The following is a 21271-nucleotide window of genomic DNA, read 5'->3' as shown; positions in this document are numbered from 1 at the left end:
TTTTTGTTTGACATCAGACATTTCTCATTCTTTAAGTTCCAATGATTATTGTCTCCCTTGATTGAAACGCTCTTAAGATACGAAGACAAACAGCGTTAAAACATGGTAGCAGCTGTGATGTGAAAGTATACGTAAAACTAAGCGATAACTTGTTCGATTTCCACAAACATTGTCATTTTCTTCAATTCCTGAATTAAAAAACAAAAAATGGCAAACAATAAAACAATTTACTTGACTTTCAACAACGTTGGTTTTAGTTTTAATGTTGAAAGATCTCTCCAGAAATTTGTTGCCTTAAATCTCTCACATACAGACACTCGTCTTAGATCTTTAAAAGCACAGATATTCTCTGTCTTAGATCTCTCAGGACATGGAGTCTTTGCTGCCTAAGAAGACATGGACACTCAATATCTTATGTTACTCAGGACACGGACACTCACCATCTTATACTGTTCGTGACATGGATGCTCACCATCTTAAACTGTTCAGATCATGGACACTAACCATCTTATATTCTTCAGGACATGGAAACTCACCGTCTTATATGCTTCAGAGCATGGACACTCACCATCTTAGACTGTTTGTGACATGGACACTCACTGTCTTAGACTGTTTGTGACATGGACACTTAGTGTCTTGGACTGTTTGTGATATGGACACTCACCGTCTTAGACTGTTTGTGACATGGACACTCACTGTCTGATATGGTTCAGAAGACAGAAACTCACCGTCTTATATGCTTCAGAACACGGACACTCACCATCTTATTTGGTTTGTGACATGGACATTAGCAATCTTTTATGGTTCAGGGCACAAACACTCATCATCTTATACAGCACATGGACACTCAGTGTCCTATATGCTTTAGGGCACAATTTGCTGTCTTATATCTCTCAGAACATGGGCACTTGCTGTTTCTCAGGTCATGAGCAAATATTGTCTTACACCTTTCAGAATATGGACACTCTTATACCTTTTAAAACCTGATCATTCGCTTTCTAAGATCTATGAACATGTGTTATTTTAGTTCTATCAGAACATGGATTCTTGCCGCCCTTGATATATAATGATCTATTGTCTTCCTCTGCTAAACACTAAATTTCCTTGCAGATAATTTTCAAATCTTTGGTCAGACAATGAAAAGGGCTAGGTGAACATAGAAACTGACCATAGCAAATCTCTAACTCTGTACAGATCACTACCTTCACTGCTTGGATTGTATTGTTGAAGAACCGGCCAGAAAGGAACCCATAGATTTAGCCTGTCATCATCAGTATGTGAATAATGAAACACTCGATTGCAGCAGTTGGTGATCTTTAACATTTTGGAGCAAAAATCAAAAGGATTTTCTGTTATGTTTTTTCCCCCTTCTTAGCAATAAATGACCATTTTTCTTTCATGAGTCCAGTTTTAGTTGACAAAAAATCCGGGAAAGTTCTGGAAGAAAGATAAAAGGAATAGAATAAAATTATATGAATGGAAAAGAAGTAAAAAAAAACAAAACAACTTGGTTCTTGTCCAAAATTAGCCCTATGTTAAAAAACAAATCTAATGACAAAATTGTACAATGTTAAAACGAAAATATCACATGCCAAAAATCATATAAATCAGGGATCTATGGACAAATTTATATTTAGTTGACCTTTGACAACTAAATATTTTCGTTTACTAGCCAAATAGAAAAGTTACTAGCCAAACTCACATGATTTTTAGAATATGATATCTTAGTTCTGTGACGAGTATGTACATTATAAAGATTTTTCGGTATATTTTTAAATAAGTGTAATTCTAAATATACAACAAAAATTTATGTTGATACTTGAAGGTATAAACATTCTGATCCCTTCAAATGTTTTTTTTAAACAGACTTCGTTAAAAAAAAAAGAGTATATTGTTCTATTAAATTTTTATTGTTTGAATCATTAAACTTTGTACATTTTATTATAAAATAGTTGAAAAGATATTTTTCACCCAGTCGTGAGTCTTGGAACACTGTCATTGAAAGAAACACAATTGCCAAAAAATAAGCGTTTCATTATTTCTAGTTGCTACTTTAAAAAATCACTCACAAATATAACTATTTCACTTGCAATGTAGAACCCTGTAAGTTGATCCAGTAGTTTTATTTATGAATAAGAAAATTAAATTTTATGAGTATCGGAGGAATGACTGTTTTGCCTGCTATTTTGAAAAAAAAAAAAAAAAAAAAAAAAATATGGCAAGAAACAAAGGGAGATAACTCAACAATAATTCATACTTAATAGATTTATGATGAAATCTCTACAAATTCCCATTAATTGCTTAAAAATGATTTCATTATTTAAAAATAAAACTATTTGATCAATTTACATGATTTTTGGCGTATGCTATTTTTGTTGCGTCATGTGTATGTCCATCATACAGCTTTTTCTTTATTTTTATTTTTTAATGTAGGGGAAATTCTGGGCAAGAACCAAATATTTTTTTTTTACAGAGAAGCTAAATTTTTTTAGGAACCTATTCACCCTCCATTTGAGGTTGAAGAAACCACATTTAATAGAGAAACAAACAATGCAATGACAATCAAAGCAGAACAGGGTAAAAAAATAGGAATAAGCAAAAAAAAGCCAGATTTAGTTAATGGTCATACTAAGATAAAATGTGTAATACCTCCATTTATTCCAATGACTTTATATATATATATATATATATATATATATATATAGTGAGTGTGACAAAAGTCTATATTCCAAATTTCATGATGTTGACCATTTTATAATTTATTCCTTTAATTCAGTTGACATTTACAATTCTTGACAGTATCTGTTTCGTAGCACAAAATCAATCAATTATTATATCAATTAGTGAATCTATTTTGTCCTTCAACTCATCGAAAGAAATAGCAACAATCAATCCATCAAAAGGAAATAAAGTGCGTTTTGACATGATTAAAATCCGAAAATTGGAAGAGAAGCTGTAAATACCTTATAATATGTTTCCACTACGCCATTTTGAATATACCGCTCCCCATGTGGGGGTACCAAATTGGTTAAAAGGGAAAATTATTCCCAACTCGCATTTAGGTAAAAATGCACTTTCGTAAATAATTGAATTCATTCAAAACATATCGCTAAAACCAAAACAAAAAAACAACATCTAAGTAAATCGCGATATATCCAGACAGTCGGCGAGATGGTCCAGGGGTAAGGGTTTAGGCTCATTACCGTTGGGTCCCGATTTCGAATCTCGCCAGATACAGCCACTCTGATGAGTTGTAGACGACGAAACATGTGTCAGTGGATAATTACATTTTAAAAATAATATATATATACCGCTCCCCATGTGGGGGTACCAAATTGGTTAAAAGGGAAAATTATTCCCAACTCGCATTTAGGTAAAAATGAACTTTCGTAAATAATTGAATTCATTCAAAACATATCGCTAAAACCAAAACAAAAAAACAACATCTATATATATATATATATATCATCCACATGCAGTACTGTTTCGTTGTATCACAAATAAACATTTGCTCATCGCTTCATAGTGCTCAAGCTACTATTTTGTTTACAAACAAACAAACAGCAAGCCACGCTTATTAGTTAACTAAGCAGCGAGTGAGATACATTTACGCAATGCTCAATCCAAAAAGGGGGACTTAATATATATATATATTATGCAAAGAAGGTATTTAGAAACCCATCCTTAAGATAGGGAGTGAAATGAAAAAAAATGAAATAAAACTTTGGCACTAACCCTATGCAGTTTCATGGGAGTATGAAATTCACACGCAACCCCCAGTCACATGTATATCATTGTTAAAGGAGATGACGACATTAGGTTTTTGTAATTCTTGCAAGGAGGTGTCAACATCCTCCTACATACAGCGCCTAGTATACTCAAATTGGTCACCCATCCGGTACTCACAAATTGATGATCCATCTGGTACTGAACTGACCAGGTTCAATGTTGCTTAACTTCGGTGATCTAACGAGAACTGGTATGCCAATATAATTTTGCCGTATATAGGGAGCAGAAGTAGTTTGGTAACTATTCTATATTTTCACCTAATGATGTAATAAACAAAGGTACAGTAAAACTAGATATTAACTTAAAAATACTATCAATACTTCTTTGCATAAGTACCATATATATATATATATATATATATATATAATTATTTCCACAGTCAAACAACGTTGTAGCTCACAAGAGCCATGACAGCCAATAAACCAGAAGTTCAAAACTCGAGTTTTGCCCTCATTTGGGCTCAACAGTTAGACACATCCGAACTCAAGACTCAAAACCCGAGTCTCTTGCATGTGAGGTGAGTACTCTGCCACTTGAGCAACTGTGCCACACACAAGAAATCTGACTATGGAGTGTGTGTGTGTGTGTGTGTGTGTGTGTGTGTGTGTGTGTGTGTGTGTGTGTGTGTGTGTGTGTTAGTGATAGGAGGAGCCCAAAACCTTTCTTGATTCTGATACAATTACTGATTCTGATTCTTAAAAATGTACTAATATTTAGTTAGAGATTTAATGCTTTTTTTTTTAAATGTTCAAATGACAGTACATCCCCATGTAATATTTGTATATATTTTGCAAAACAGAAACTTGGGAGGAGGGCATAAAACCATTCTTAACATGGGGATGCTCTGTTAACTATTCTCCACCTTCTTGCTATGAAATAATGTTTATATTTTTTTCTCTCAATTATAAAGACCTGCCGGTTATTAGATTGATCTACTTTACTATAAAAAGAAAGACAAGATACAGTCAATAATAATAGTAATAATGTCAATAATAATAATAAGGACAAATTTGTCGATTAACACCTTTGGCTAAATCACTGTCCCCAAATGAGACTATACCTGTTTTTAGATGAAAGAAAAAGAAAATAAAAAATAATTATCTATATATTGATAAGATAGCGTGTGTATTGTTATTTATTTTGTGTGTCACATTTATATCCGAGTGACTGTCATTTTATTGTTATAGACTTCCATTTCTTGTAATTTTATCAAGAATTCTTCATAAGTTTTGGTTTTGGTTTCGATTATAGCTGAAGGAACTCAAGTTATATATATATATATATATATATATATATATATATATATATATATATATTTATATTCTATTTTTTAAATCGCAACTTTATAATATATAAAAATCGATAGAACATTAACTCTGTCATAATATATATGAAATCTGCAAGAATCAAAATATATTTAAGCGTACTTTATGACCAGGCTATGCCGGGCGTCCCTGCTAGCTTAGATAAATACTTTTGCAGTTTTAACAAAAAAGCTACAATAATATCAGAGTGTCTCCATTTATGCTGAACATCTACAGAATGCCAACATCAATATATTACATATGAAAGAGTCCCCTGTGGAATTTCCACAGGTTCCACTAGTATTGATATTATTGCTAGTTTTTTTTATTATTTATATATTAGCTAATAGAATAAATGGAGCAGAGAAGATTTTCTTCTTTTTGAAAGCTTTCCAACACTACAACCACTGATTTTGGTAACATTTACTCTTAGACCTTTACTTTCCATAGCATTCTATCCATACCAAGTAAGTCATCCATCACTTCAAAAGTAAATGCTAAATCATCAACATACAGCATCTCTCCTGGACAAACCATACAACATTTCCTGGACAATGATCCCAATACACAAATAAAAAAACAACAGACTCAGTACAGAACCCGAATGTATACATGCTTTAACATTAAAGCTATCACTAAATGTGCTGTTAATTCTAACATGACTTTGAGAATCTCCTCACATTAATTGAACAACCTACACCATTACTCCTAGTTTATGCAACGCCCACCATAAGCCTAGTTTATGCAACGCCCACCATAAGCCTAGTTTATGCAACACCCACCATAAGCCTAGTTTATGCAACGCCCACCATAAGCCTAGTTTATGCAACGCCCACCATAAGCCTAGTTTATGCAACGCCCACCATAAGCCTAGTTTATGCAATGCCCACCATAAGCCTAGTTTATGCAACGCCCACCATAAGCCTAGTTTATGCAACACCCACCATAAGCCTAGTTTATGCAACGCCCACCATAAGCCTAGTTTATGCAACACCTACCATAAGCCTAGTTTATGCAACGCCCACCATAAGCCTAGTTTATGCAACACCCACCATAAGCCTAGTTTATGCAACGCCCACCATAAGCCTAGTTTATGCAACACCCACCATAAGCCTAGTTTATGCAACACCCACCATAAGCCTAGTTTATGCAACGCCCACCATAAGCCTAGTTTATGCAACACCCACCATAAGCCTAGTTTATGCAACACCCACCATAAGCCTAGTTTATGCAACGCCCACCATAAGCCTAGTTTATGCAACGCCCACCATAAGCCTAGTTTATGCAACGCCCACCATAAGCCTAGTTTATGCAACACCCACCATAAGCCTAGTTGATGCAACGCCCACCATAAGCCTAGTTGATGCAACGCCCACCATAAGGTTGCATCTCTGTGCCTGTTTTACAAATGTTTTAATGGAATATGCTCTGATGAACTCGTTGCACTTGTGCACCCTCAACATACATATCCCCAACAAACCTGCTTGCAACAAAATCTCACCCCTTCACTGCTGAGGTCTCTAAATGCCAGAAAGCTTTATACTCTAATAGTTTCTTTCCTCGAACAGCTTGACTTTGGAATTCCCTTCCTGCTACCTGCTTCCCTGACTGTACTGATATGCAGAAGTTTAGATGTAATGTAAACCAACACCTGTTAATCTTTCCTAGGCATGGTTCAAATTAGTAGGCCCTTACATCCAAGTAGCGATATGCTTGGTTAGGGGTGAACGTGAGTTTAACAAAAAAAAAAAAAAAGAAGCTTTCTCCAGATCGACAAAAGTAAAATACAGGTTCTTCTTAAGATATTTCTTTTTGACAATATTTCTGCTTTAAAATATTCTGCAGTCTTCCAACAATTTATGTTAACTATTCTCCTCTTTCTTCACAATTATCAGGATCAAAATTCAATACACATCTAACAAAACCCACTGCTGTCAAAAAGAAATAGCCTTCTCTGATTCACAGGAATTTTATTGAAACCGTCTGCCTATCATTTGCATCGTATTAAATGTTCTGAAGTCTCGTTATCTCATGAGATCGTCAGCCTATGAGTAAAGATAGCGGCCATTTTTCTTTCTTCATTCTTTTTACTTGACGCAAACACTGCATGCTATACAAAAAATCAGGTTTATACTAATTTTTAATCGCAATAATTAGTCTCATAGTCCATCATCCATGCCGGGTGTCTTCGTCATTCATAGTGTGACCCTCATATTGGTTCTTCTTGTGGAACTTTATCAACCTTCTCTTCTGCTGGCAAAGAAGGTCTCCATATATCTAAGATGTGATATGGCAATCCATCAACAGCCACTTTGTTCTTGGAGAGCACATAGTACCTCTTCCCTAGCAGGTTGCACAACAAGAGCTGGGTGGCTTCACCCACACCTCTTCATCAACCGTAATTTCCGCTTGTGCTTGTTCTGCTCTCTCTGTGATGGCCAATGGATGTCACCATTCATATGTGAAAACCGATCGATGCAGCACTGAGATTTCATCTTGGCTAGTCTTTGGTGCCATAATACAGCTTATTGGGGTGAAATTTGGCTTCTTGATGCCACAGTTTTTAGAGTGTAATGGTGCCTCTCTATGATTCTATTGCCACTCGGGTAGTATGCAGCTCTAAAATATTGCCTAACGTTCCAATTTGTATATAGCTATCTAAAAAAATTCTGAGTGGAAAGACATATACTATTGTCTACCCAAACTTCTTCTACTAGCCACCTTTCCATAAACACCTTCTCAATCACTCTCTTCACCTCTTCAGACATTTTCTCTTCTGACTTTTCGTCATATTGCTAGTCTTCCAGGCCCACAGCCAATCATAGCCAAATACTGTTTGCATTAATAATGTGTGATATCAACTTGCAATTCCCTTTATTTATGTTTAACCGGCGTAGGATCAATCGATTGACATTTTCTACATTGTTCCGTCACCTCCCAGACATCTTTCATCATGATGTGTGGATTCACGTTTCTCGCTAGGTATAAAGTTTGTTCCTTTCTGAAATGATGCATCTTATATAGGTGCTTTAGCTGCTCTCCTGCACAGCACACTAAAATCATACCTTTCTTTTCCCTTAGCCAGGCTTTCTTCACTTCGGTTAGCCTGTCCGCTTTATTTGTCTGTGATGAGTTTGTTGGTTGGTTGTTTTTGTTTTACGGCATATCAACCCTTTTCAGGTTATTTAATGCCAAATCCAGTGATTTTGAAGAAAAATATTTTAATAGAATATATTTGTTTTTTCCAAATCGGTTTCTATTAAACCCATAGTTGGGACCTTAACAGGTACTACCACTCTGGGTCAGAGTGGACCTGGGAGCGATGGCAATTAAAGAGTGGCTCCACACTCCCCAAAGCCCGCAAGCTGGAATTGATCCGTTTATCTCCCAACACCTCTGATTCAACCCATGATGCTACTGTCGCCAAGTCTGTTCTAACATCCACTACCTGCAGCCCCCATTTTAAAGCCAGATTGATGCCCTTCATCCTAGCATCAAGCTCTGCAACATTAATATGGGTGGTATCATCCTTTTTTGCAGCCAAGCAGCATCTTCAGCAGTTAAACCTATTTCTAACAATACTCCTAAAGCTAAGCTGGTGTCACTCCATATTACTCCTTTACTCCTCCTTTTTATACGTAATTCTCCTTTTACAGAGTCCACTTTTTTCACTTCCGCAATGACTACTTATATCATGAGCAGCACTTCTTGGTTAATTGCATCTTCTCATTAGTCTGTATTAATCTGCCTTTTAATAAAACTGCATGCAGTTCATAATCATCTGTCTACAGGGTAATAATCAACCAACTTTTTGCATACAGAGAAAAGTTCTCTCTTGATAAGGCCATTCTTGGCTTCGAGGGTCTCATTCAAACATCAACTTTTCTGCCTTATTCTGTTGCAATCGAACTCCCAAAGACATTCTGTTTTCCAATCACTCAGTGGGTTTAGCCATCAGTCTTTAGGTTGCTTTTTTTTTTTTACTCATGTTCACCCCAAACAAGGCAAGGTCACTTTAACGTAAGGGGCTACTACTTGGGACCATACCTAGGAAAGATTAACAAGATGTTGGTTTACGTTACATTTAAACTTCTGCATATCAGGGAAGCAGGTATCAGGAAGGAAATTCCAAGGTCTAGGTATTTGAGGAAAAAAAACTATTAGAGTAGAAAGCTTTTTAGCATTTAGAGATCTCAACAGTGAAAGGGTTAGATTTTGTTGCTTAGCAGGTTCGTCGGGGATATGAACGTTGAGAGGGCACAACTGCAACGAGTTCATCAGAGCACATTCCATTAAAATATTTGTAAAACAGGCATTGACATGCAACATTGCGGCAGTGAGACAGGGGTTGGAGCTTAGCTGACAAAGTGGGGCGTATTGGATTAAAAACTCTTTTTTGGGCCCTATCCAAAAGAGAGAGGCTAGTGGTAGATGCACCAGCCCAGATGTGGCAACAATACTCCATGCGTGGGTGAATGGTGGCCTTGTAGATCTACAGGATACTCTCAGATGAGTAGTCTTCTAGCTCAGTAGAGGGAACCCACTTTCTTTGCAGTAGACTTTGCAATGTCCTCAATGTTTTTGTTCCAGTTCATATTACTGATGAATGTTAGGCTGAGGAGTTTGAAGGAAGAATTCTCAGATAGGGTGTTATTTGTCATAGATATCGGCAGTTGGAGAGGCGTCTTGTATTTGTTAAAGGAGAGCAGCTTCGTGTTACTAGCATTAAATGTTACTTTCTATTTGCAGCCCCATTCCACTACGGTCTGGAGGTCATTTTCTAATGATTATGTTATTGCCTTAGATTTGTGTACATCCGTTCTTCTTTCGTTCATGTTAGAGTGTTGTATCATCAGCAAATATACCCATCTCGGACACAATATTATCAGGAATAATAGTGGTCCAAGGATCAACCTCTGAGGCAATCCCGCGTTAATGTTATGCTGCTTGGATGTACGTCCATCAATGACAACCTTGATGGTCCTATTGTCTAAGAAGGATCTAATTATATTTAGTATACGTCCAGTCATAACGTACGATTTAATTTTCATTAGCAGCCCTTTGTTTTGACATGATCTCTCACCCTTTCTGACATCACTTTGGTCTTGTCCACCAGCACATCATTGATATAAGAGCAGGTGGCACTCTTAATTGCATCATCTTTGGTCAACATGGTCTTAAGAACTGCTGTCATAATTTTTTGTGCAGAATTCAGTCCAAATCCTAATCTGGTCAAACAATAAATCTAACCTCTATATTCAACCAATTGATACCGCCATAGTTTTTCGTCCACATGAATTTGAAGGTAGGCCGACTTTAGGTCCACGATTTTAGTTGTTCATTCCATTCTCCTCCACTCTCTTATGATGTCTTCACACATGTCAATTCCATCTTTGGTGTGACAAGCCACATACTTGTTCAATTCCCAAAAATCCAACACTGGCCTGACTTTCTTCTTGGTAGGTTGAACCACGGCCATGAATGATAGTTTTATTGCAAGATAAATTATTAATGATTTTTTGGAAACATTATTGTATAAAAAAATTGATGTGAAAAAAGTTAAAAGTAATTTATAGTCATTGTAGTTCCATAGAGATGTGGTCAGGAAAACCAGGCATGGCAGCCAGCTTAATGGTCTTCTCAAGGCTGCATCAAGTATATCCAGCCAATCCTGCTAGACGCCTTATTTCTGCTGCATATACATCCACCGATTCCCTAGTCGAAGTAACTCTTCTAAGCTTATTGTATGCTTCAAAAATGGTCTACAAAAACACAGTCTTTAATCTGTTCTCGATAGTCTCAGCAATGGTCTGGCCTGTCTCTCCTATTTCCAGGTAAACCACTAATGTATTCACTTCCAATTCTAAATACATTAGAATCAATGTTACTACATCTTCAATCATTTGCAGCTTTGCAACTAGCTTAAGCTTATTAGGCTATGCAACCACATTGCCTTCTGTAAATGGCCTGAAGATGTCACTGCTTAACCTTAGTCATTTGGCCATTTTCTCCATTAGCCAAAATAGTTTGCTGTAAAATATTTTGCAATCTCCCAACAATTTATGTTAACTAGTATTCTCTTTCACAATTCTTGGTATCGGCTTTCATATGTATATGCGATGCCCTCATGAGATTGGCAGCCTATAAGTACACACAGCAGCCATTTTTTTTTCTTCATTCTTATTGCTTAACATGAATACTGCATGCTGTACAAAAAAATCAGGTTTCTACTAGTTTTGAATCACAGTTTCTAAGATAGAAATAAAAAGTAACGGATTCAGTACAGATGTATAACTATGTATTTCAATACAGATGTATAACTATGTATTTCAATACAGATGTATAACTATGTATTTCAATACAGATGTATAACTATGTATTTCAGTACAGATGGTCATAATTCACTGCAATACTTACAAGTAGTACAAAAACTCAAATTGTATCAAACTCCCTTTCCACAAAGTGATCAGGGGAACTTCACTTTTTTGGGGGATCTTTACAACACTGCAAATACTAATCATCACTTTGATCTTTGTGACATTCATTTTCAGAACTTTCACTTTCCATAGAATTCTTCCACGTTTCATAGGCAAAAACTAAATCATTCACGCATAAAAACCAAACTGTATTTCACTTATGCTTATTTGATTTATTTTCTGTTCAATTATTCTCACTTACTTTCAGGACCTGATCCATCAATGCAACTGCAAAGAGTTGCCAACCTAATAGGTCTTGAACTATCAACTAAACTCCAACCTCTGTCCCATCACCAAAATGTGGCATCCTTGTGCCTGTTTTACAAGCATTTAAATTGCAAGTGCTCTGACGAACTCCAAGCACTAGTATACCATTGACGACAATATCCCTGAAAAACCTGAAAAGCAGCAGAATCCCACCCCTACACTGTAGAAATCCCTAGATGCTGTAAAGCCTTCTAGTTGAATAGCTTTTTCCCTTGGACTGCTGTACCTTGGAATTCTCGCATAAGCCACTGCTTCCCTAACTGTACTACATGCAGAAATTCAAATGTAATGTGAACAGACATCTTGCTGCTCAACTTCATAAATAGTATTCCTGAAATTCAGATGTACAACAACATTAACATTAGAAATGAAAAGCAACAGATTCAGTACAGATGTACAACGACATTAACATTGTCATTAAATGTGCTGGTAATTCTAACACAATTTTGAGTATTTCTGTAGATTGCTTGAACAAGCTTCACCAATAACTCGTTTGCCTTGATTTACACAAAGCGAACTACATAGCTTTTCTTGGCATTGTCAAAATCATTCTCCAGATCCATAAAAGCAAAATACACGTTCTCCATCTTAACAAGATATTTCTTTTGCATTTGTCTCAGGATAAATATAGCAGCAGTAGGATTTTGTTCAGGCATAAACACTAAACTGCAAATTCACTTATGTTTATCTGACTTCTTATTTCCTAACCCCAACCCTAACCCGATCCATCATTTTAAATGTGCATATGTTACTTCGCTTTTACTCTTGTAACAAAGTTCTGCCTTGACAGAGTACAAAATAGACTTCGTGGCTTAGTGGGGGATGCCCTTTTCTCTACCCTGCAACCTCTTTCCCACAGAAAAGACATTGCGAGCCTATCCTTGTTTTATCGTTATTTCCATGGCAGGTGCTCGTCTGAACTCCAATCTCTGGTCCCCCCTCGCCAATCTTTCACAAAAAACACCTGTCTAGCTGAATCCACTGTGAAAAATTTCCCCCACTCTATATCTGTGCCTAAATCAAAACGCGGATTCCATGAACAAAGCTTCTTTCTTAGAACTGCACGCCTGTGGAACTCTGTTCCGTCTGCCTGCTTCCCACCGGACTACAACTTGGATGTCTTCAAGTCCAACGTTAACAAGTTCCTGATGAATCGCCCCCTTAAGTAAACACTTCCATCAAATCTCCACACTAACGTAATGTACTTGCAATAACCCTTATCCCTGAGTGGCTTTCGGGCCTTGATAAGTGGTGATCACTGTGTAAAAAAAAAAAAAAATTTTTTTTCCAAAACTGTCTCAATTTTTATGAGCTGATTTATTAAGTCTGCGATCATCTCAATACCTGTTTCACTTGCAGCCTTCGAAATTATCTCTTCTTTTATGATCTGATTTGTTAGGTTGGGGTTATCTTATTTGTTATACATTAATCTCCCACCCACCCCCAAAAAAATCTGTGGCAAAGAAACAAGTTGGTAAGCTCTGCCACCCCCACAATCAACCTTTTAGCAATCCTATTTAAAAAGGTAAATTAGCTTCCTTAGGTTACGCTATGACATGGGTCTGCTAGTGTGTGTGTATATATATATATATATATATATATATATATATATTTAAAGTGATGGTTGTGTAGTTCCAACGAGAGAAAAAATGTATATTTAAAAGAGTGTAGCCATCAACAATTGTGGGTTTTTTTTAAAGGTTTTCATCATATTTTTATTTTAAAATATTTTTATAACGCGTTTCGAGCTTAGGGTGTGCTCTCTTCAGATATTTTCGTAAAAAGTTTTTCTTTAAAATGGGAGTTTGTGGATATGCCTCCGCTGATATCAAATATGTTTTTCATAGTGGTGCGATGCGTGTGTTCAGTGTTTAGACGTTCTGTCTCCAGCTGTAAGTGTTTTACTGTGACCGGTCAAAGTTAGTTTCAAAGAGTGTTTTTTAGTCCATATGGTGAAGGTTTTTATGGCTTCTTTAGGGTTCTTTTTTAAAGACTTTCTTTCCCCATGTATAGCATACACTCACACACAATCCCATACGCATACATATATATTCATGTACATGTACACATGCACACGCACACAGGCACACACACATACACACACGTACATACATAGAAATATATGTAGGAGCATACATATATACACATATACATACCCACCTACACACTCACACATGCACTCGCATACATCCACCGCTAACAATTATTTTTATTTTTTTATTTTTTATTTTATATATATATATATATATATTTTATATATATATATATATATATATATATATATATATATATATTTTTTTTTTCCTACCAAAACACGCATGTATATATGCGCTTAATCATTCAGACATATGTACACGCACCCACACACACACACACAAGTAAGATGGAGAATAATAGGTAGAAGATATATATACACACACATACACACATATATGTACACACATATATGTATGTGCACATACACTCACAAACATCCACATACTATGTAGGCACATACACATATACACACACATGCACACACACAGACATATGCAGGGAGGGGCTCACACATACGCGTATATCCATATTCACACGAACACATTTACCCACTCATACATGTGCATACATATGTATATATACATACATACACACATACATACGGATGTGTATACACTCATCCACCCATATATATATATATATATGGGCACATGCATTCACAATCCCACACACACATACATATTCATACATCCCACCTTATGTATATATTGGTTGGAGTTTCCTTTCCAATCCATGCACATATGCATACATGGATTCGGTCACCCAAACATAAGTGCACGTATATATACAAACAAGATGTAGCATAGATAACAGATGATATATAATTATACACACACGCATACACAATCATATGTGTACACCCACGCACATACACATATACACACGCACACACGCGCGCACACACACATACATACGTTTAATTTCTAGTTGTTTGTTTAGTTAAGAGAAATGGTACTGTACTGGGTATGGGCGCGCGCACCCGCGAAAGTGTGCGTGTGCCTTATTGTGCTTTTTTGTTGTTTCGTGTGTGAGGGTGCACACCTACCCAAGCATGCATGCGTGTAAGTGTATTTTGTGTTTTGCCTATTTATGTGTATAATTATGGAGAGACGTTTAAGGCGGGATTAAACTTTGTTATGAAATTTTTTTCTTGAGTTAGCAAGTAGAAGTAGTTGTCAGTTTGGAAGATGGGCATTATCTCGAATCTGCCTCCACTGCATGCGTGTATATGTTGTGATACATGTAGGTGTCTATTTTCCGCGATTTTGATGTTGGATCGGTGTAGGGCTACTCTATTACTAAGGTTTTTTGTAGCGCCTATGTAGGATTTATCGCATGCTGGACATTTTATTACATAGATTACGTTTTTTGAGGTGCAATCTAGGTTTTTTTTAATTTTGAATGTTTGTATGGGGTTCGCAAATGTGTATGTGTTTCCCTCTAATATTATGTTGCAGACTCCACATCGTTGTTTGTTGCATTTTGTGACTCCTTTTGTCGGAGGCATATCCACAAACTCCCATTTTAAAGAAAAACTTTTTACGAAAATATCTGAAGAGAGCACACCCTAAGCTCGAAACGCGTTATAAAAATATTTAAAAATAAAAATATGATGAAAACCTTTAAAAAAAAACCACAATTGTTGATGGCTACACTCTTTTAAATATATATATATATATATATATATATATATATATATATACACTTAATTTGCTGAAAATGCGACATTGTTTGTTTATAAACAAGCGATTAGAGCACTGTAAAAGTGCTGGACGAATGTTTGTTTAAATAGACATTTGGCAAGATAATTTACGGGCGCCGCTCCAGTGAGTCTATGGTAGAACTGCTGACTGTCAACGCGATAGTTCTAGGTCAAATCCTCGGCTTGGGAGAGGTGTTAGTCTAGCAGCACTAATGAGTTGTGATACAACGAAACAAGACTGTATGTCGATGACTACAAATATATATATATACTAGCAAAAGCACCCGTCGTTGACTGGATTCAAAAACAGCCTACAGAAAATGGCCTCTGATTTATGAAAGTATGATAGGTTATGAAAAGGAAGGGTTGTAAAATTGGGTTTAATTTGGGGGTCTCAAAACTGAAGCAAAATATGATGAAAGTAAAAATAAAATAGATAAACCCCATAATTTATTATACCATACCTGTTCATACTGAAACACTTATCACAATATTCTGTGGATCTATATTAAAAAACCTTGTTAAACTTTGTGACATATTTACATTCTATGGAGGTCAGGCGCGAACGAACACCCCATAATTTTATTATACCATATTTCTTCAAACTAAAACATAATTATCAAAGTATACTTATGCAGATAGATATGAAAAGTCTTTATTAAAGATTGTGCCTATTTCCATTCTATGGAGGCCAGGCGCGAACGCAGACCCCACAATTTTATTATACCATCCCTATTTAAGTTAAAACATACTTATCAAAGTATTCTTATGTACATCTATATCAAAAATACTTGTAAATTTTTTTTTTAATTTTTTTATTTTTTATTTCCATACTTTGTGGACCAGGAGCGAACGCAGACCCCACAATTTTAATGAACCACCGTTCTGCCAGATCAAACATACCCATTCCTGTGTCTCGATACATCTTCTATCATTATATGTTATCAGTTTTTTAAAATAATCAACCATATAGGAGCCTTTTCCTGACGAGACACACATACACACACAGCTTTATATTATATATATATATATATGTATATTAGCGATGGGACGATTCTAAAATTTTTCCCAATTCCAATACAATTACCGATTCTATTCTAAATTCCCAATTCTGATAAAATTATCGATTCCAATTCTGTTTAAATTTCTAAATATAGAGTCCATTGGAAAGAGTGGGAGGTCAGATTACCGCAACAATCCACTTACAATGTGTATATATTTTTGCAAATGTAAAAATACACTTGTGGTTGTGACTTACAGATTTTAGTTTTACTGGTAGTTTGAGGTCATAGAATATTTATCATTCCATCATTAATATGAACCGTCAAAAATTAAGTTTTAAACAAAATATGAAGAAATAAAAAATGATGAAAAGAATCATTTTGGGCATTAGAAATTCTTCTGATTCCGATACCCCCCAAAATTCAGATTTATTTGATTCCTGATTCCGATTAACTACACTAACACTAATATATATATATATATATATATATGAGGGAGGAAGAATTGAATGAACATGAACTATACATGTGGAACATCCCAAAAGTAATGACTCCTATTTTTCATTCCGCATGAACGGATCAGAAGGGTATTGCAAACTGCATTGTTATAATGACTGAACTTATGCGTTCATGACCTGAATGCGTCATCCTTCTGTTGCAGATATTGACAGTGTGAGACTCTTAGAAAGTTGTAGCAGCCAGAACTCCCCTACAATCACAGGCAAAAGCTAATTCTCGCAACTCAAGATTAGAAATCCATTTTCTCCTTGACTTGTCCAATCACAAGCTAGCTCTTGATCACGTGACCGACTACATAAAAGGTGAAATCTGAAACTCTTAACCCTTTTTCTCTCTGCTCTGCCCAGCAGCACACATTGCCGGGGGGGGGGGGGGGCTTCGGCCCCCAGCCAAACTTGAGTACAACAAACTAACAATGGCTCTCTTCAAACTCACATTTATTTCCACGTGCAGTATCCAAATGAACATAAACTATCATGCTATAGGACTACTCTCTTCGATACACTGACACACACACCCTTTGTCCCGTCTCTACTATCGGATGCATGCTCCCACAATGTACGCACTGAAGACCTTGCTCTTCGTTTCTCCTTCAACAGGCCTGACTAATGTCTAATCTTTGTCTCCACATCAGGAACTCTTTTCATGACTACTATAAAAACACATGCGCGCACGAACACTGAACTACCATACTAACCCGTTCCTCTTCTGCCAACGCTACTAACGAAGATAACAAATAAAGCCGTTTATTAATATGGAGTGAAACTCCATTTCAGTGTCTCTTATTCTATATTTGGTGACCCCTGTCATGAACATGCGTCAGAAGCAGAGATGCATCATTGAATTCCTTGCAAAAGTGGTAGTGACTATGCATAAAAATAAATTCCGGAGCACAAAAGGTTGCTCATTTTAATCATACCACTCCCGTCTTTGTAGATCTTCAACTTTTTGAGTTAAAAAAACAAATAGAAGACTTTATTTTTAGAAAGACCCTCATATAGAGTTATATATTTCTGAAATAAGAGTTCAGTGTCTTTTTATTTGTATGCATGAGGGAATAGTTAGGCAGAAGGTTGGCTCTGTCGAGAATATCGAGCTCCTCAAAAAAGTGCATTCTGGATGGAACAAAAGTAAAAAAATTTCTGCTGCTTCTTAAGGTATAGTCGACAGATCGAATTTTTAAATATGTCGTTTTAAGCGAAAATAATATTATCTACCTTATTGTCAGGCCGAAAATAGTAATATATCCAAAAATTACGAAAATTCATTGAGTAGAACAATTGCTATTGTGTTTTTAGTAAAAAAAAAAAGAAAAGAAGTCTCTCGTTATAAACAACAAATATTGTACCTATTTACAATGCCTCCCCCAGGGCAGAGTTAAACACCAGGGTCGTTTTATAACGTGGAGAAAAGGTACAAAAATAAAAATTGTCTCAGTCGTGAAGGATTTCTCCTCCACTGAAAGAGAACGAGAAATGGAAGTACCGCATCTGAAGAACAGAGACTCCAATTTGATCTTGGCAAAAAGGCCAAATATTGTAGCCATGACACAAACAATCTAAAATATTCCTTTCGGAGTTATGTCCCTTGCATGTAGACTCCTACTGCCTATTTTATAACGTCTAAGAAAAATGCGATTTTACCCAATTTTCTGTGAAAATTACTTTTAACTAGAAATACATTTGTACTCGATGATTTTTCATAATTTTTGGTTATATTACTATTTTCGACATGACAATTAAGTCCGTGATATTGTTTTTGCTTAAAACGACATATTAAAAAAAAATATCGACCTGTTAACTGTATCATAACATGCACCAACTGTTTTAGTTAAGAAGTAGTTTTCCTCCTCTGACTGAAGATAGAACAGATACTACACTTTGAAATATTTACACTTGCAACAAATTAGGCAAAAAGTCTGAGGAAAATTGGGTGTGAATGATGATCGTTTTTCACAGTAACTAAAAAATGGGTGCTTATGCATTTTTGGTACCGCGCTATTTTTAAATAGTTTTTTCATGTTAAAATCAAATTTCACGATATCTTTTATTTATTAAATTGTTAGGTGGAAGCACAGAATAGTTACAAAACACCCTCCCCTTCCCCATGTTAAGAATGGCTTTCAAAATAACGTTATTATTTCAGCGCAGTACCAAAAAAATGTCTATCTTACTCTTAACTAGAATCATGGGAGGTGACGGTGATTCCATGGCTAACGACTGACAACCTGGTTGTCCCAAGTTCAAATCCAGTTCGTTCCACAAAAATCACTTTCACTCAGAATGTTGATGATCTTCATGTGGTCCCTCGCGTAAGCACCTGGTGCCTTTATAGAAAAAATTCTGACTAGAAAAATATCAGGGGAACCAATGCCAACAATAGAATCTTCGGATTGATGATGATGCTTAAAATTTCTCAAATAGTTAAACATATAAATATACCTATATACAATAATTTTATTTGAAAGGATATCCTAGTTCGTTCTACATTTAAATGAGCAATAAAAATATATATATATATATAAAAGAAAACTCTTTTCATATCTGGTGCAAGGGACACAACTAGTAAAACTCGCGATAGACACATATATAATTACAGCATAATATATATATATATATATATATATATATATATATATATATATATATAGTACTGTTAGGCTGTATCACAGCTCATCAGTGCGCCTAGACTAGCACCCATACCCATCCCTCACCTGAGATCGAAACTACAATGATCTGGTTGATAGTCGGTAGTTTTAACCTCCGACCCATGGAATCGGGACCTCGTAAACAATCTCATCAAATGCCCATTTATATAAACACTTGCCATATATATATATATATATATATATATATATATATATATATATATATATATAGTATTAGCATACTAGTCTCTCAATAAAACATTGCAATGTAAATAAATATATTTTTTTGTTAATTAAGTTAATTCACTGGCACTTACGTGTCTCTAAAATCTCTATACATTTTTATATTTTTATAAGGGATCTATTTTATTATTATAAATTAAGTGCTAAACTACATAATTATAAAATTAAAAAACAAAAACAAAAAATAAAACAAAAATGAATATGGTCGGATGTATAACGAGTTCAGTTCGCCACTAATATCTTTGGAAATAAACCCCCAACACTCGTAAAAACAAACATTAACGCTTATTAAAATTTCGCAGCAAATCATGGCAAAAAAATATTATTTCTTTAAATATTTTTTAAAACAATTTATTTTATTATATATAAATAAAAATTAAACACTGAAATTCACGAAAAACAATATAAATATATACATATTTAAATTTTTTTCCTCCCCGTCATTAACATCAACCGGTGTCAAACAGAAATGTCCCCCGTTTATATTTAGTCCAAAGACGACATTCAACAGTGTAATTAATTAATAACAATAACAACCCGTCCAATCGTGAGTATATTTGAAGAAATACCTTGACAATATGACACTATACATGTATATACCTATATATATTTGTTATACTTACCAAATAAAATCTGTAAGCTAAAAAGGAAGAAACGTAGAGAGACGATTGATCCGAATCTGTTCTTCTTCCTCCCCTGACTCTCCTTTCCTTGGCAATGGTCAAACCATCAATTTTCGATTAACTGCACGATGTCGACATGTTTACTGCATCCTCCAGCTCCCCCTTCCTCCCCCAAATGCACGTGCAACTTACAGGTTTGCGTGCGTATATTAATAATATGAGCAATAATAGTAATAGTACGTATATATAAATATATAAAAAAATAAACTATCCTTGGTCGAAGAACGTTCGGTTGTCCAAGTGGGTCGGGGGGGTTGTTTGAGAAGAGGCAAACGGTGTAGTTTACTAAATAATTCCTGTCTTTGATTTCGTCCGCTTCAACACCCCAACCGACTTCTCTACCCTCACCCCCTCCCTCGGGCCTTCTCGCACTGTTGACCGCCCCCAGTCGTCTATGGTGGCGGTAGCGGCGATGGTGACGGCAGGCAGTAGTGACAACTGCTAAGTGGAGCGCTGTCAGAATCCAAGTCTTGACCATTTTTTTTTGTTCATCTATGTCTGACATTTATTTTCTTACCAAAAAAAAAAAAAAAAAAAAAAAAAATGGACGGAATTTTCTTTATTTGTAGGTGTTAAAAAAATATTTTGTAGATTCTTAAAAAA

The 21271-nt window shown here is 35.6% G+C and overlaps 1 long non-coding RNA gene across 1 annotated transcript; it reads right to left on the bottom strand.

The window, feature by feature from the left end:
• Positions 1–20967, bottom strand: LOC145242562 (uncharacterized). The gene is made up of 2 exons (XR_013862766.1): positions 20609–20967; positions 1–1437 (listed from the first exon to the last, which is right to left on the bottom strand). It is a non-coding gene; the product is annotated as an uncharacterized LOC145242562 (long non-coding RNA).
• Positions 20968–21271: the final 304 nt, after the last annotated feature.

Source organism: Euprymna scolopes, chromosome 21, assembly GCF_053919585.1.
Source record: "Euprymna scolopes isolate OS-2025 chromosome 21, ASM5391958v1, whole genome shotgun sequence".
NCBI lineage: Eukaryota > Metazoa > Mollusca > Cephalopoda > Sepiida > Sepiolidae > Euprymna > Euprymna scolopes.
This window is presented reverse-complemented; position numbering and strand designations above follow the sequence as displayed.